The sequence below is a fragment of the Protopterus annectens genome, chromosome 2.part2 (genome assembly GCF_019279795.1).
Source record: "Protopterus annectens isolate FY-2018-M chromosome 2.part2, PAN1.0, whole genome shotgun sequence".
Lineage (NCBI taxonomy): Eukaryota > Metazoa > Chordata > Ceratodontiformes > Protopteridae > Protopterus > Protopterus annectens.
The window spans coordinates 716,098,229-716,117,344 of NC_056730.1; the positions used below are offsets into that span (position 1 = coordinate 716,098,229).

General features: G+C 39.9%; 1 protein-coding gene across 5 annotated transcripts in view; it reads right to left on the reverse strand.

Moving 5' to 3' along the window:
• CAST (calpastatin) overlaps positions 1-19,116 on the reverse strand; it is a 1,327,899-nt gene that overhangs the window by 946,181 nt on the left and 362,602 nt on the right. The window lies entirely within an intron of this gene.

Sequence of the window (19,116 nt, forward strand, 5' to 3'; positions counted from 1 at the left end):
TTATTACTGGCTAAGAAATAAATTCTGTCCTGGAAAAAAAGATCTGTGTTACAGCATGGGTGATCCTCATGGCTAAATGTGTGGGTTCCAGCTCATTATTTTTTTTCTAGAGTTCTTTATCCTCCCCCCACCTGGTAATCATCAGAACCCTCTGAGCCAACTGGCCTATTTGCTGCCCATCACTAGGACAAGGTTTGAGTAGGGCGTGCTATCATGCAGGCAGTCATCAGGGCAGTTCACAAATGTCAGATTAAACCATATGGATGCCAATTTCATGGAGTTGAAAGGGGGAAATACAGTGAGCTGACCATGCTGGATGCTCCTCACATCTACAAATGATACTGCCAGCAAGCAGGCCTGCCCTTTCGCTCAGATATGGGAAGTGGTTTCTATGTCTCCACTAGGGAAATCACACTTCATTTTGTGTTCCTTGAACACCGGCAGCCCTCCTGTCCACCTAGGAGAGACATGCGAGACCCATTCCTTTGTTCTTCATACTCTTTGCCTGGCTCTTCTTATGTCAGTGAAACATTTAGACCCCAGTTACCAGGGTCATAATCAGGGCTCCATCCCTCTGCACCATGAAGACAAGCTCCATTTCATCATTTTAACACCTTAGTTTATCACATTCATCACACTTAGAGTCATCATATTTTCAGTTGTTTTTTTTTTCATCTGTGGTACCACTATTTCTTCACCACCTAGATCTTAAAACTTTTTGTTAGTCCTTTATGTGGAGTCAACTTAAATAATTCACTAAAACTTGCATAACAGCAAGCTGGCTTTTTCTCTCTGTAATTTTTATCACTGCCATTCAGTCAAAGAAGCTAATAAGTTAAGTCTAAAGCAGTCTGCTGCTTGTAGGTATACTAAGCCTGCCATGGTGGACTTCTCTGCTCTTGGCTTAGCTGAGTATAAATAGGAAGAGGTTTCAAATAATTGGGTACACTTTCCCAATTTTAAACTTTGATCACTGTTTTACATTTAAAGTCACTCCTAGCGTGATTTCTATTTGTAAACCAGCTATGATTCATGAGTTTGATGAGTAGTGCTTTTCAGTTTTCTCTGCAGTTGTGTGAGCATGGAATTAGTGAATATATGTAAGATGGGGTATGTGAGGAGGTACACTATGGCATATAAAATCACTTTTCTGGTTATTTGCATCTGGTTTCAGCTTTGAATGTTTGGTTTCATGGAAAAGAAGCTTGAACTGGGTGCTACTTGAGATATAGAGAAAACATCATCTTAATACCAATAATCGTAGTGATGGTAATCAATATGCTTTGTTTAGAATGTGATCTGTAGCATTTTCCCTACAAGTGACATCAGATACACACTACTTTTCTTTAATTTCTTAGCTAACCTAGGGTCATGCCTATAATAATTTTCCTTAAAACTGTCATAATACAGTCTACATTTCTGTAGTTTCTTAACTAATTTGGAGTCTATTTTGTGTGTAGTTTCACTTCAGTACTAGTGCAGTCCTTGAAGCAACTTTGATTTAATAAGGTACTGACATTTTTGGTCAGATACATGGCTAGCATATATAACACAGGAGAAAGACTTCTGTACCTTAGTAAAATATTTGGGCAATTTGACATCAGTAAATATAAACTGTGCAAAACTACTGTTTACAGATTATCAACAAATTAATCTGGAATGAATACAAACAGAAAGAACTGAAGACATCTGTTCTGGTTTTCATGAAGATACAGTCCAGATACACCTCCAGAAAATATTCTGACTGTTGGTAAATACTACAAAACTCAGCAGTATACAAAGTGATTTAATGAGGAAATTCATCTAGTTGCTACTGTACATACTCTTAATGTATCCCCAAACACTTCTTCAGTGCATGCATTGATTAAAGTAAAATGTGGTATAACAGGAAATCCCACAGGAGCATACCCCAGGAAAGACTACTTTACTGAAAAGCTGCATAACTGTATACATTTAATATTTTACTCAGTAGATAGCAGTAATGCTGTTTGCATCATGTCTATCTTTATCTGAAACACCATCCCTTCTAGAATAATCAAGCATGTCGATGACTCTGAACTCTTTTGTCATAGTGTCTGCAAACAAGACCTTAAATCACATATTAGCCAACTACTGAATCCTGTTCATGATGCCTATAACTCACAAAGCATACCTTACTAAACTAATGTCTTTCTCTGTTGACCTAAATTCCTTAATTCTAGGGGATTTTAATTACCCCTTAAATAATTGACACACCTACATTTCAACAAATAAATATATTCACCATATTCTTGACTGTATTATTCCAAACTCTCTTGATCAAACAAGTACACTACCCAACTTGATGCACTGACATACTTAGTCTTATCCTCACCAGCACAGACCCTGTATGCTTACCACTCATTGTCAAACTTTCATTGGTCAGTTCAGATCAATGTGCTGTAATATTAACAGTATGGTCCCAGTAAAGGTCACTATCCAGCCCAACCATATCCACAAATTTCTCCAAGACCAACTTCCTTGTGCTTGCTGCTGATTAAGATGGTTCAGAAATCCCCAACCCTGTATAACCCTTTATCAAGTGATACCATATACAGTGGATATACAAAGTGCACACACCCCTGTTAAAATGCCAGGTTTTTGTGATATAAAAAATGAGACCACAATAAATCATTTCAAAACTTTTCCCACCTTAAATGTGACCTATAACCTATACAATTCAACTGAAAAACAAACAAATCTGTTAGGGGGAAAAATATAAAAATGTACAATAAGATGGTTGCATAAGTGTGCACACCCTTAAACTAATACTTTGTTGAAACACCTTTTTCTTTACAGCATTCAGTCTTCTTGGGTAGGAGTCGATCAGCATGGCAGCATGCCAGTCCTACAAACTACCACCCCACACACTCAGCTCATTAAGCGAAGAGCAAACAAAAGTCAGTTTCTTCTACTGGCTCACCAACCAGGTGGTCAGATACAAGACACGTCTCCACCCCCCTCCCTCCTGACCCAGACATTCAGGTCCACTTTCTGTGCTCTGCTTTTGACTCTTGTTCCTTACACTTTCGTAACAAACTGCTTGCTATAAATGTAGCAAACAGTACAGTTTATAACCTGCTTGCACAGAGCCCTAGAGCTCTCACATTTTTTTCGTTTAAACTGTAGCAAACAGTTGTTCAGTTTATATCCAGCCTGCACAGAGTGCTACAGAACTTGGGTTTTAATTAAAAAAGAAAAACATTTTTTTTTTACTTTTAAACAAGAACAAACTGCTTGCTTCAGTTTAGACCACACATATGGAGTGCTACAGTGCTCAGGTTTGACAGCACATCCAAAACTGGCTTTTAAAAGCTGGTATTGCACGAAAGAGCTATACGGACAATAGATGACTGATCACTCCCTGCAACATCTGGACAATGGATGGCCGATCATGCCCTGTAACATCTGGACAATGGATGGCCGATCATGCCCTGTAACATCTGGACAATGGATGGCCGATCATGCCCTGTAACATCTGGACAATGGATGGCCGATCATGCCCTGTAACATCCAGACAATGGATGGCCAATCATGCCCTGTAACACTTTGGATCCAGGGCAGCTGCTCCTCTAACCACACCCTAGTTATGCAACTGCTAAGAACATACAGTAATTTTTCCTTTCCAAGATTTCCAACACTTCAGTGTTTTTTACAAACTGAAGTCTAGCTTCTATGACTCTGTTTCACTGCCTTCAAGTTATATCTGACTTTCAAGTGTTTATCTTTCACAATGCCTTTATGAATTGAAAGAACTGCAGAATACTGGATAAACTGGAAATAACTGGAAGAAACTGGAATGAGTCTGTAATTAATGTCTTTATCTTTTAATTACCCAGAAGTGTGCTGAACTGGTGCCATTCTCTCCTTTACATGCCAGTTGTACCCTTCAGAATAAAAGTCCACACATTGTAGCTTGGTTAAGAAAGTTTTATTATGTCACAGTTCAATGTCTCCAATAACAGTGCTGATAAACTAAAATAGACTGAATTATAAAGTCTGTAGCTTCTGCACTCATTATACTCAGAATTATTCCTTTCTTCCTGAATAACATAATTAATATTCTGAAATGCTGTATATCTGACTTGATTTCTGCAATCACCCTCAAGTGCCTGTACCAAACTTCTGTAGACTGCACTGCAATGACTTTCTGCATTTCAGGCCAAACTAACTAACTTTTGTGTCTGAAGTGTCTCTCCTATAATACTAAAACCCTGTAAATTTCCTGCAAGTTCTACACACCTCTTTAACCTTGGTTCCTAAGCCTGTTTGTACTTAATGTACTGCACATTCAGTTAATACATTTTATTCTTATCAGTATTTTTGTCTGAAAGTTATTAATTTGTACTAAAACTTTCCTTTCCATTGAAACTGCATGTAAACTGTAAAATAAAGATATATGTCTGCGTTAATATGGCTGTATTTCTAGGCCTATGTGGGGTCTATGTCATTTAATCGAGCATTCAGATTTGCGAAGTTCGAATGGGGAAGTTCGAAAATGGAGAATGTTGAAGCAGCAGAAATATGAATTCTTTCCCAGGGAAAGAATTTGGCTGGCTGTTTCTGCGGCTTTGACATTTTCTCTACTGTGATCTGTTCGGCTTAATAAACAGTGTGCCTTATCTAGCAGTGATTCAGGGTGCTTTGTTGGTTTATTTTCTCTACTGTGGTGTGAAAGTTACGGATCGGGTTAAGGTAAGTGTGATGGATGTTGGGGTTAAGGTGTGGGTAAGGTAAGTGTGCAATAGTTCCGGACTTTGGGGTTAGCGTGTGGGTAAGGTAAGTGTGCGATAGTGACGGACTTTAGGGTTAGGGTGTGGGTAAGTGTGCAAAAGTGACGGACTTTAGGGTTAGGGTGCGGGTAAGGTAAGTGTGTGATAGTGACGGACCTTAGGGTTAGGGTTTGGGTTAAGGTTAGTGCATAGATAGTTGTGTATGTAAGGTTTAGTGTAGGTTTATTAGGTTTTTGGTGTGCTTGTGTTGTGTTTGTGTTTTTCAGAACAGCAAATTTTTTTTCCCTGGGAAAAAAATTTGCTGTTCTGAGGTTTCAATGTTGTCATATTTCGAACTTCCAAGTTCAAACATATGGTGTTCGAAATTTTGGAAGTTCGATTATATGACATAGACCCGCCTATGCAAAGGGAATACTGTACTAATGTCTAACAAAACCTAATCTTACAATGGCCATATGTTACTGAGTATGATGTAGTTAACGCAAGATTGTTTGCTGCCTTTTTTTTTAGGTACATCGGTAATTCAAGTGCTGCTTTATTTTATATGAAGTTGAGTGACATATTTGGTATACAAGTTGATACAAGAGTTCTTTCTTTTCTACCTGCTACTCTTTCCCCATAACTATACTTTTTGGAATGGTAATTGTACATCTGTAGGTTACGTAAATTTGGAGACAGAGAGTATTCAGTAAGGGTCTGAGATCCTAGATTGGGACATGCAGTGAATGTTAACTATGAAAAAACTTTGAAACTGTGAAAGTTAATCTATGTCAAACAGAGCTCCTCATTAGCACTCTTCAAGAAAAATCTTGATGATTGGATGGGAAATGGGAAATTCACCCCGGGGATCACTTCTGTGGCTCTGCTCGACAGGGGCACAGGAAAATAAATTTCTTGGGTGGCGAAAGCCAGGGTACATTTTTTGGCTAGGCTTGTATGGGCCCTAGGGCCGATAGCCTAGTACCTACCTATGAACCTATAAACTTGTTGCTTTATTGTTAGGCAGTGGCATATAGCTACTTGTGACTATGACTTCCTGCTGTAACTAAGGGACAGGTCTCCTTAATGTTATTTGCAGCAGAAATGTACTGGAGTATTCTAATGGTATACTTAAGTAGTTTAGGCAGTCATACTTTCTTACAGCTGTAATGAATAACCTTTTTAAAGATAAGTCACAAGCAGCAGTAACTAGTTCCTAAGCACAATATATCTGGCCCTGAATTTAGCAACTGACTAGTGTCCTCACTTATGTGGGAAACAAACACAAATGAGTGTTTTACTTAGTTCGTTACACTTGAAGATGATTTTCAACTGGGTAAGGATAGGGAATCTAGTTTTATTATAGCATGCAAAAAGAAGTGACAGGGCTCACTGGCACTGCAAGAATAAACAGAAATACAGAAAACTAGCCAAGTTAAGATGATGTGTGCCTGGTATCTCTGCTCATTATAACAGGTTGGAAGCTGTAGCAGAGTTAATGAAAAATTGTTAGAGATATAAAAGAGGCTTCCCATTTTGAATGCAACAGAGATATGTGCTACAACAGTGAGTTTAGTGGTTATGTATTCTGTTTCCCAGATACAAGTGGAATTGTTAATAAACTGCAAGAAATGTAAAAACTGGTTATAGCATCTGCTGTGAGTCAGTGATAAAAAATAACTAGGTTATTTGCGTACAGTTTGGAGATACAGTTGTAGTAGTACAGCAGATTCAAACAGAAATATTTATTTATTTCGAAATACAGGTACTGACAGAAACTAATACTGAGTGCTCACTGACCTTACAAGATACTGAAATTTTCAAGGACTTAGATATTATGTGTCCTAACAGGTTGCTAACAATGTAAGACACCTCAATATAGTGCGATATAGAGACATTGTAAAATGGAAGATTACTAAACTTATTATTACAAGGCTCATCAGTTTGTTGATGAGGGATTACAGAGGCTTTCCAAGTGTATGCAGAGGGTAATTGAGGTGTAATCTATTATATGAATGGTACACGACTTTTAATGGACTTGGATAAATGGGAAGGTCCATACCAAAAATACTATATGTTTAGAATGGGCTGTTTGAGCATTCAGAATCAAATGTAACCTAGTGACTAAGAATTGTAGTTTATAGCAAAAGTACTACGAAACTAAGCAACTTATGAAACAGAGGTGGCAGTGCTTATTGTATAAAAAGAACCTAACTGAAGGTTATGGGATGTTGAGCAAGGCCTATTTTATAAAGTGATACAGGGATAGTTTTTCATGAGTTTTCATTATTTCACATTTTTCATTGGTAGAATTATCTTGCAAATCAGCCTGTGATGAATGACTGGATAAAATGCCTAAACATTATCACAAAATAAGTGAGATCCTTAACTATGTCATTTGGTGCCATGGATAACCTCCACTTAACTCTGAAAAAAAAAAAAAAGTGCTCCTCCAAAATTTAATAGCATGCACTCACACAAAAGTCATTTATTCAGTCATGTGATACCTTCTGCAATTGCTTAAATGACTGCTGGTACTGCACTCGCTATCCAATCAAAAATTCAGTTACACTGCTGATCATACCCCCCAGCCTGTGCCGGCAGTAGCCACCCCCTTTGACCCACCTTTGCTATGATACTTATATTACTAAGAGTTAAATGATAATCACATGAATTGAAAGGGTTACCTATTCATTGTTGTCAATAAATAACAGTACAAAACCACTTGTGTCTGTGTGCTGGTTAAAGGAGAGGACTACAAGTCATGATTTGACTAGAGTGATTTCATTGATAAAATGTTATATTCACATTGTTTATATCTGATATTTGGTATAAGCAGAGTGCATTTAATAGAACAGTGCACAAAAGAGTTCATTATTTCAACAGTTATCAAATATGATAAAGAAAATAAGGGAAGTTTTAACTATACAGTTCTATAGTTTTGTATTGGTGGGATGGTTAATTCAGTTACACCTGGAGTACTGGAAGGGGGTTATAAGGGAAGTTTTAACTATACAGTTCCATAGTTTTCTGTCAGTGGGATGGTTAATTCAGTTACACCTGGAGTACTGGAAGGGGGTTACACATAGGAAAATCTATGGAATGAAACAATGGATTTACTGAGACCAAAGTTTAAAAAAATATGTATCTGTTTTCACACTGCAATAAATACATAGTGTCCAGACTTGTTGAGGTTGGGAAATGCATCACTGAAAGAGGAAACATACTGGATAAAGACTGAAAAAAATCAGTAAATGTGTGTAAAAAGTTAAGATAATGGTGTACACATAACTATTATTATTTTTTGTGATATATACCTTTGTGAACTTACTGTATGTCTGGGCTCTATCTACATCCATGTCATTTTCATGAACACGATAATATAATACAATGTGTTGTTTTAAAAAAATACAGGATGCTTCATTTTAAACTAAAACAAATGACTTTACTTTCACAAGTGTTGTTCCATCATGAGAAACCAATACACAGCTTTCTGCTGTTGATTTACAAGAAAAAAATACATTGTTATAGCTGTGCTGAGTGGTACAGAACACAACTGTGCTGACAGCCATGATAGAACTCATCTGTAATGTGCACAGTACAACAGATGGGGGATGGGAATGTTACTTTATCCTTATAATCAAGAGGAATACTTCACTGTAATGGGCTCTTTAGAATATAGTGTGCACAGAACGTTCTACTTGAATTACTTAACTGTACATAGCAACATATTGTGCTGTAGTGTAATACAATTAAAACAGCCATTGTATGCTATTCTGTTCATGGTAGAAGTAATACAGGTGTGCAGAGAAAACAGGACTGCATTTTTGAAATAATGCCCTGCTTAAAATTAATATACAGTTTCTTCCTGTTGCCCTTTGGATGTTGCGTACGGCTGTTTTGTATTCTACTGCACACAGCATGGCACAGCATTTGGGAGCTGCATTAATTCAAACAAGGGCACAGCAGTTTACTGCATTACCTTAATTGCACTGAAAACCCTAGCACTATACAACTCTCAAATGCATTCTGTGCACCATAAAAGTAATATAAACATGAACAGAAAACTAAGGGGGGTGGGAGGTTGGCATAATGGTTAAGGTGTTTACCTTACAGACACAAGGTACAGGGTTTGATTCTCACATGGGGTAATTGGCTAGGCTCAAAATGGCCCAGAAGGACAGTTAGCCTAGTACTAATCTATCAACCTATGAACCTATAAGTGTGGTGATATGTTTTCTTGAAAAGAAGTTGATTTTGCACTGGTGAGGGAAAACAGCATTTGAATATGCTCTTGGGAAAGAAACAGATTAGAAATAGATTCGTATACCCTGTCTTTAAAGTACCTTTTGGTTTAACCAATGTAGAACTGCCTACAATTAATACACAAAGCTGCATAAATAACTCCCGCAGTGCTGCATTGTTCTTACATTTTGAACACAGACAAGATTATTATTATTAACCACACAGTTAAGTCCAAGGGTAGATTTTCTTGCAGCAATGTGGGAGTTATTTTTGCAGCTTTGTGTATTAATTGTAAGGGGTTCTACATTGGTAAAACCAAAAGGCACTTTAAAGACAGGGTATACAAACATCTTAGGGCTATAAGAACCCAGAACAACACTAGTGCTTTATTCAAACACATCAATAAAAACCGTGGACATGATTTTAGATTTTGTGTCATTGAAAAAGTCCCACAGGACCCAAGGGGTGGACCATGGGAAGATTATCTTGATTTTAGAGAATAGTTTTGGCAGATTAAATTAGACGCCACTACCTTCCCTGGCTTGAACGATGCAACAAATTTAACTGGCCTACTTAAGTTGCAAGCATATGAAATTTAAAGTTGTTCAATTTTTAATAAATTAATTTCCTATTTTATTACTTACTGCTAATTTTATATCAAGTTATTTTTAGGATGTAGAGTTGTTTGTGTTTATATACTATGTTGTTTTTTATGGCTATGGCATTTATTATTGCACTTGGCACTTTAAGCATATAGAACTATTTACTTGATTGTTTAATTGAATCAGGTGATGCTTTTATGCTATAAATTAAACATGTTTTTTGTTTTATTTCAGTTCTGATAAAGTCAGCCTGTGGTTGCTGATGAAAGCGCTTAACTGTTGGGGTTTTCCGAATAAAAGTTTTTGAGTACAGGACTGTCAGCGGTTTTTTGGATTTCTGTCATAGACATAACTCAGATGGTGACAAAAACTATATGCACTGAAACTTTTCGTTTTTTTTTTTGAGAAAAAGTTGATTTTACTCTTTAAAATCACAGGGTAGTTGCATACATTATTTTAACATGATCACAAAAAACAATATATGGCACTGCATCGTTTGTTACAATAAAGGAAGGGACACATATTATTTTTGAGGAAGTAGATGGTGATGATTTTGCTTTCATTTTCTTACTGCAAGACGTCTTCTCATTAATATTAAGATTTAAATGTTATTTGCAACACATCCTAATAATATTTTATCGATTTGCACAACAGTTTAATTTGATGTTTGCTTTAATCTTGCCAGCAAACCAACACATTAAAGAAATAAATAAAAGGGTTAAGTGAAAGTCTGGTTTGTGTGATAAACGAAATATCTAGTACTGTAGATTAAGAAGCTCAGGTTGAGACTCATGGCTTTAAACTCCTGATCAAATGTTGACACTTCAGAATGTCAAAACCCAACTTGTTTAAGTATGTTTTTTCATCCCTGCCCTAAACAAGGATAGACACTGGAGTTAAATATAGTAAAGGAGAAGTTCGGTGCAGAAAACACTTTCAAAAATGTTCAGCTTTCAATGTTCTGAAGTGGTTGCAGTTCATTTGGTCAAAACTTGTTTGTGTAACACAAGTGAACTACAGTTAATATGGAAAGGGCTTTTTTTAAGGTAAGCTGCACATTAGGGTTAGGGGCAGGGGTATGGATAAGGTTAGGGTCAGCAAGCTTTACTAATCAGCCACTGTAAATACGTATACAAACAGCTTTATTTTTGCACTAATTAGCAAGCAGAACATAAGTCACTGAAAACTAACCTGTAGTACATGACACATTATATAACCACTACAATAATCCTTGGCTGCGCTAGAACCTAATCATCTGAAATGTAACGTTAGTTATTGTATTTTTACTGCATCGCTATTAACTATCGTGATTGACAACACAGTGGTTCAGTGGATAGTTTTGTCATCTCAGAGCAACAGCTTCCCAGGTTCAATTCTCAGCTGGTGTGCCTTCTGTGTGGAATGTGCATTCTTTCCTGTGTTTGTGTGGGTTACATCTGGTTGCTCTGGTTTCCTCCCACATTCCAAAGACATGCAGTAGGTGGATTGGATACTCCAACTGTTTACAGGTGTGAATATGCATGCGAGTGTGTAGTGTGGAGGAAGTACAGCAGCAGGACTAGTCACCCGGTGGTGTAAACCTTGGCTCTAGATAACTGTCGGTGAAGAAGTGACACCCTGACCCCATGTGCAAAAATGGGAAAAAGGGGTTGTGGATGGTTGGGCAGATGATTTTTATTCAGGCCATCACTTGATGTAAGGGTTTGAAAAATGTCTGGGATACATCTTACAGCATATAGAACCCTATGATATCTAGGAGCCTACAGGCTCCGACCCCTGGCTTAATTGAATTACTTCCTCCACACTTACTATAGTATATTCTTGGCCAGTTAGGGTGTGTTGAAAGGATGGAAGAAAATCTAAAAAGCAAGACAAAGTGTGAAAAAAAAATAAGAAAGCAATAATCTGTCTGGAAGGAGTGTGGCCAGGAATGGGAAAATCAGGAATCATTTACTGGGGAGTAAAGGAGGTACTACTGTGCAAAAGTGGAGCCCCATTGAGTTCTTTGTCTAGTGCTCCATTTCACCTACGTCTATCTCTTTTAATCACAGTCAGACATCTGAGGTGTATATAGTCAATAAAGAGACTAGAATGACTGAGTACTAAGGCAGTGTGTGGATGAAGGTGACTGACCCCATCTGTTTAGTCACAGATAAATAGTCATTGGCCTGCTGTAATACAACCCCACACCATTCTAATTTGCTCCAGCCATTTAGTTACTTCCTGTACCCCCCCCCCCTTGCACTGAAGTTACCAGCCAACACTGTAGGTATATGAGACTTGCACACTGCCTACATTGCCAGGGTGACTGAAAGTATTGTTTACGATTAGGCTTCTGGCTCTGACCTCAGACTGACATCTAATAGTACACTACCCACGGTTGATGAATCACTGATCTGTTGGTCCTCTGGGCATGTATCCTACAATGCAAATGTTTGCAAACAGCCTTAGTGACACAAAGAACCTGATCCTCCTGCAAAAGCAGGAACAACAACAGTCTTGTGTGGTTTTAGAAAAACATATCTGTTCATGCTCATGTTCCATTATCATATCCAAGAAAATATTAATGATCCTGAATGCTGAAGCCTACAAAACTGTCAGTGCACCACTGACTGGTCTCTGGAATTGTGCCTATAGACAGGGTACACACTGCAATGTGCACTTTAATTTCAAGAGAAATAGTTCATCAACACCCAATTTGAGGTAGCATATGTGGTGTAGAGATATCACATGCCAGGTTCTGAGAGGGTAAGCCAGTCTTACATCTACCTAAGGATTCCTGGTCACTCAGCATTTGTAAGAGATGTGGTGCATGTCTCTGTACTTCCAAGCTTTTTTCTGGTTTGATGATCTTATATTTCAGCAAGAGCAGCAGCTTGTAGTATTACAGCCATATAAGATGCAAAAAACAAAAATATGAATTGTATGCTGAACTGTATCTTCAGCTTTGAGTGCTTAAACTACTATATAGCATAATTAGCAATGAAGTACAAATGAAAGTTATGACTTACTATAACGGCAAATCTGCAAGAAGTGGGGCAGCCTTTGTAACAGTCAAGACTATAGGCTGCAATGACTAAGCCCTCTTGACACCCTGAATTTACTTGGAGACTTTAAACATTGACAATTCTGTAATTCAACTGTGATCCCAACTCTCCAGCTCTTATTACCACACTCAAGGTATGTCCTGGGGACAGCAAAGTCAGAATGAGAAAATGCAACACAACCTGCCTTGTCCAGGTGGAGGACAGCAGAGAGCAAAAATCTGTTACCAAGCATTCATTTTCTAAAAGATCTTTCATTATGTCAAGTAATAGCTTTCAGATCTTATAACAAATTATCTGTCTTTGGTAAAGAGTAGCCTCTACATATCAGTGGGTGGTCACATCATGTAACTTACCATTGATCACAGCAGCATTGAGATGATAAGCGTCCTCTGGAAGTGCACCTAGTTTGTAATGTTTGGCACAGGTGTTTACCTTTGTTCATGGCTATCTGCACAAATGCAGTCACCAAAGTGTACTTTAGGAAGGTGGCCAACACTCTAATTTATCTATTTATTTATTGAAATTTTGTAACTGGGTAAGGTGCCTGGTCAGCTGACCTTTTTCAGCCATGACTCAGGCTCCGGAGAAGCAGAAGTGCAATATAAAGAAACACGTTTAAAATGGCAAGTTATCATCGAAACATAAACAAGCAAGCAGGCAGTAATAAGCAGAAAACAGAAAGATGTTACCCTGTTTACAAGAACAATCAGTATTTCCTCTGTACAACTTCTTGTATTTTCCAGTTCAGGAAGCCATGCAACAGATATTGTTAGCCTTCAAATGTACTCAGTGGTGTGAAATTAAGTTCAGGTAACTTCTAGATGTTCTTTCAGTTTAGCCTTGAAGCTATTGGATATTTTGAGATCTTATTTCAAAAGGAACATGACTCGATTCTGCTTGGCCAAGCTAACTGAATGAACTCTTCCCTGTGGCTGTGCCAAAGTAAAGTATGGTCTGACCAGAGTAATGCCATCAACAGGACTACCCCTTAATGAGTATGCTGGGGTCCCTCATGGAAAGAGATGCTTTTAGAGGAGGACATAGACCAAGTACTGCAATATTAAATAATAGTCTGCTACATAATTTTAGACCCGCTACTTACTGATAACCACTAAAAATCCCACAGGAGATCAGAGTGGTGGGTGTGGGTGTCTGCTAGGTGTATAAAATGGCAAATGTTACTTTCTTCTAGGTGTGGCCTTTGTGTGTTTGAGCTTGAGTGAATTGTATGAAAGGAAAGGGAATGCTCAGTCTTAGGAATGACAGCATTTCTACCTAGGGGGTATTGTGCATTTGGGAATAACAGATGAGATATTTTACAACATTGTTTCAACTGTGAGAGTATTTTGTTGATTATCCTGTCTGTGAGTGTACTGTGAATGATAAGAATGGGTCAAACTAGGCTCCCACATATTTGTGTTGTCTTATATTATGCATTGGATCAAGTATTTGTGTTGTCTTATATTATGCGTTGGATCAAGTATTTGTGTTGTCTTATATTATGCGTCGGATCAAGTTGTCTTTTAATAATATAACAGGGAGAAGATTTAGAGAAGTATTAAATAGCATAACCCTCTCTCTCTCTTTATATAGATGTATATACGTATGGCCTACCTTCCTTTATTGAAATTACACTTACTTGAAATTCACAATCCCGAGATGGCTTCTTTGAAAGACACTTTATTTGATACCTCAGATCATCAAAATTTTATGTATGGTAAAGAACCACTTGATCACCGTGGAGATCCTTACCCTTTTCCCCAGGGTAGTGCAATCTCATAGTTGGTGTATTTAGTTGGGGGTGGGGTGGGAGGAACAGCCCCCCCACTTGGATGAGTTTGAATATGTTCTGATGTATTATGTTGCCCTGGTGGCCAAGTGGTTGTTTACGCTACATAAAATTTTGATGGTCCGAGGTTTCGAATAAAGTGTCTTTCGAAGAATTTGTCTCGGGATTCGGAATTTCAAGTAAGTGTAATTTTGATAAATTAAAGTAGACCCATACATATGAGTCTGTCAGCAAACTGCATATACTCATAAGAGTAAAAACAGTCAATGCGATCATTTTACCTCAAACTGTAAAATAATCGAACATCAAAAAGGAAAACTATTTTCTTTGCAGGGAGACAAACCCCTCTCCCCTGAGATCACACAACAGCGGGTAAATTCCCTTAACCTGCTGCAAAGTGATCTAATGCAAAAGGCTGCTAGTAGTAACTCCATTTAACAGAATATTCACTCATATGAGAGTTTGCTTTTTTACATTAATAAAAATGGTTCCCTTCAGCTCAGCATTCATTTTGTCAACCATAACCATATATCCAGTTGCAGAGATTTGTCAAATTGGCTTGTAAATCATGTTGTAATCCAAAAATGGTTTATTTCGATGTTAGAACTAGGAGATCATCTGCATGCACAATTACGATGAGATGGGGTAGGTCATAAGTTATTTATAAATAATGAGAAAGTACAGTTGTGTACACTTACCATAAATGTAGATGTTTGAGTGTATTTACTGTTGCAGTCATCACCTGTGGGTTATCCCTGCTGTGGTTGCCCTTGGCCAGCCCGAATACCAGAGTCAATGTTTTTCTGTGTTGGCTGCAGTTGCCTGTTTTCTGACGTCAGGTCGTCAGTGCTACAAAGCAAGGCAGCCAACATCATTACATCAGTTTTTCTTGCCCTAACCTGTCAGAAGCACAAGGAAATAAGGTAAATTGGTCCTGGTGGTAAAAGCCACCGTGGGAAGCTTATGTCCCCCTAGGGGAAAAGGATATAAGGGGGATGGAGGGAGGGGAAACAAGGACTGCAACAGTGAATACACTTGAACATCTACATTTATGGTGAGTGTACATAGCTGTACTATTCTCTTCATGTTTCACTGTTGCAGTCATCACCTGTGGGAGGATTCCCAAAGCTGAGGAGAGAGATGGAAGGATTGGTTAGAGCTCTAGGCATGGGACAGCAAGCCCTGCAGAACTGCAGAGGCAAACCCTGCCCTAGACTTAGAAAAAAGAGGTAGGTGGTAATGCTTTGTAAAAGTATGGACAGCGGTCCAGGTGGCAGCTTCCAAGATGTCCCTGGTGGGGACTCCCCTGAGGAACGCTGTGGAAGTGGAGGCTGCCCTAGTGGAATTGGTACGAACAGACTTGGGGGGGGGGCAGTGTGATATCCATTTGGAAATAGTTTGTTTGGACATGGGCTTCCTCCTCTGCCCCTGGGGCAAAGCTGATAAGCAGCTGGCCTGTTTTTCTGAAGGGTTTAGTACGGTCTAGATAGTATCCGAGTTGTCTGTGCATGTCTAGTGAGTGCAGAATTCTTTACCCTTGTTTTGAGGATTGGGAACGAAGGTGGGTAGGTGTATGGCCTCGTTGAGGGTCACATCAGATACCACCTTGGGCATAAAGGAGGGGTTAGTCCTCAGGGAGACCCAGTCTGCATAGATAATGATGACGGGCTCAACAGTCATGAGTGCCTGAAGTTCTGAAGCCCTTCTGGCTGAGGCGATAGCTAGTAGGAAGGCAGTCTACCAGGAGAGGTATTTCAATTCTGTAGAAGCAGCAGGTTCGAAAGGAGGCAAGGTTAGTTTTTCTAAAATATAATTCAGGTCCTAGGCTGGCATGGAAGGCCTTCTGGGAGGTATGATATTAGAAGCCCCTCTGAAGAATTGTTTAATCAAAGGATGAGAGAAGAGGGGTAGGTCTGAATCGTAATGGGCTGAAATGGCTGAGACATGGACTTTAATAGAAGAGAAGGAGAGGCCACTTTTGACTAACTCGGCTAGGTAATCCAAGATAAGAGGGATGGAAGGATGTGAGGTACTGACCCCTCTGGACTGGCTCCAGGAGGAGAATCTTTTCCATTTCCCTGCATAATATTTTCTGGTGCTGGGCCTTCTGGCCTCTGTGATAATGTCTAGGACCTGTTTGCTTAACAGGGACTCCTTGTTAGCTTTTAAGGTATAAGCCATGCTGAAAGATTGAGAGTCTGCAAGTCTGGGTGCAGTATTCCCCCCAACTGGGTCAAGAGGTCTGAGATCAGTGGAAGCTGCTTGGGCGGCTGTAAGGTCAGGCTGCGCAGTAATGGGTACCAATGCTGTCTGGGCCAATTTGGAGCAATGAGGATAGCCTTTGGTCTCTCCTCCCTTATTTTGATCAGTACCTTGGGAATAAGAGGCAGAGGTGGCAACACATACACAAAGAGGAAGTTCCAGGGGAAGGTCAAGGCATCTGCGTTCCACGCTAGGAGGTGATACTTCCTGGTACAGAACTTTTGCAGCTGGGTGGTTGAGGTGCGAAGCAAAGAGGTCCACCTCTGGAGTCCCCCACTCGAGTGATTTGCAGAAAGATTTCCCCATGGAGCTGCCATTCGTGGCAGTCCAGTAAGTTTCTGCTTAGGGGGTCTGCCAGGGTGTTGTTGACCCCTGGTAGGTATTGGGCAATTAGGTGTAGACCCATGGAGGCGACTGTCAGCCAGAGGTTCATGGCTAGCCTGCACAGTTGGTAAGAGTGGGTCCCTCCTGTTTGTTGATATACCACATTACTGTGGTGTTGTCTGTTTTTATAAGGAAAACCCCTGGCCTGAGATGGGGTTTGAAGGATGTCAGAGCCTTTTGTACTGCCATCATTTCTTTCTGACTGATGTGTAAGGGAAGGTGCTGGGTATCCCAAAGACCTTGGGTCCACCTGCCTGTTAGGTGAGCGCCCCAAGCAATATCAGAGGCTTCAGTGGTGATGGCCTGGCCGGTAGGGTGGAGGATGAAGGGAAGACCCTTGTTTTTGGCACAGGCCTCCACCCACCAGAGAAACCTTGCCCTTATACATGGGATCAGAAGGGAGAGTGGTCTCTAGAGACAGAGTGCTGGCACCAAAGATTCTTTAGATACCACTGAAGTTTTCTCATGTGATGCCTGGCCAGAGGAATTAGAAGAATACAAGAAGCCACGTATCTCAGGGCTTGCAGGAACTTCCTTGCAGTGAGGTAACTTCTGGAAGCCAGATGGGTAAAGTAGAGAGGCAGGAAGCTCTGCTTTTTGGGGGATAGGAAGGCCATTTGGGATGCTGTGTCTAGCAGAGCTCCCAAGAAAATGATCTTCCTGGTGGGAGTTTGCTTTGATTTCTTCTCAATGATGGTGAACCCTACAGACGTTAGGAGGTATTTGACAAAGAGAAGGTCCTAGAGCAGCTTTTTTTTTGCACTCTGCCTGAATGAGGCAGTTGTCCAGGTAAGGGTAAATCTGTATATTTCTCTGTCTGAAAAATGCTATGGCCGGGGCTAAGCATTTGGTGAATACTCTGGGTGCAGTAGATAAGCCAAAGGGCAGCGCAGAGAACTGAAAGATCTGTGATTCTGCTCTGAAGCGCAGAAATTTTCTGCAGGATTCCCTTATGGGGATGTGGAGATAGGCATCTATTAGGCCCAGGGTTACTAGCCAGGCATTTTTTGTTAGCATAGGTAGCAGCTGCTGCAAAGTTAGCATTTTGAACCTGGGGACCACCAGGGAGGTGTTCAGAATGGATTGATCCAGGATGGGGCACCAAGTACCCTCTTTTCTGGGAACAAGGAATAGTCTGGAATAAAAGCCTTTGCCTGTTTGATCTGAGGGGACAGGTTCTACTGCCCCCTGGTATTTGAGAGTTTGGACCTGTTTCAATGCCTCTGCCCATTGATCTGGAGGTAAGTATGGGTACCCTCTTGGAACTGGGAGTTCGCTGAAAGAGAATTTGTATCCCTAACAAATGATCTTTATGACCCATTGGTCCTTTGTTACAGAAAGCCAATTTTCTTTGAAGAGGGAGCACCTTCCCCCTAGCTTTAGGTGAGTGAAGGGAGGCAGAGGGGGGAGGGGGAGTCATTGTGGGCTTTTGCCATAGAATGGTGGCTTAGAACTCCCTGCCTTTGGGGTGGAAGTGGTCCACTGTTTGCTTCTCTGCTGGCCCTGGGATAGGGGCCTGGATGTTCTGTCCTTACGGGGCTTACCTTGGCCCTGTCTGCTATGTGCAGGGAAGAACCAGTGCTTAGAGGGAAAGTTGCTGCTGAACCTAGGAGGTTGAACCTGAAAGAAATATTTTGCTGTTTGCATAGATTTTGCTTTGTCTTTCATCTTTTTAAGCACATCTTCTGCTTTTCCTCCAAACAAGTGCTCCTTATCCAGGGGTGCATAAGTTTAGACTTGACATGATCAGGGAGAGGTTGTTCCTTCAGCCATGCATGTCTCCTAATGACAGATCCTGAACCTGCTGCCCTGCTAGAGGCTTCTAGGGCATCATATCCACAGTGTAATGAGTGTTTTGCCACTTGACAAGCAGAGTGCAGTAAATCTGCTAACTCTTTTGAATTGGCAGTCAGGAAAGGTAGAAATATTTTGTTTTACTAGTTCCAAAGTGTGTTGGTGATATTTTAACATATGGAACTGACAATTGAGTGCTCTGATAGCTAAGATTGCAGAGATGTATACTTTTTTACCTCACATGTCCAGAGCTCCGGAGTCCT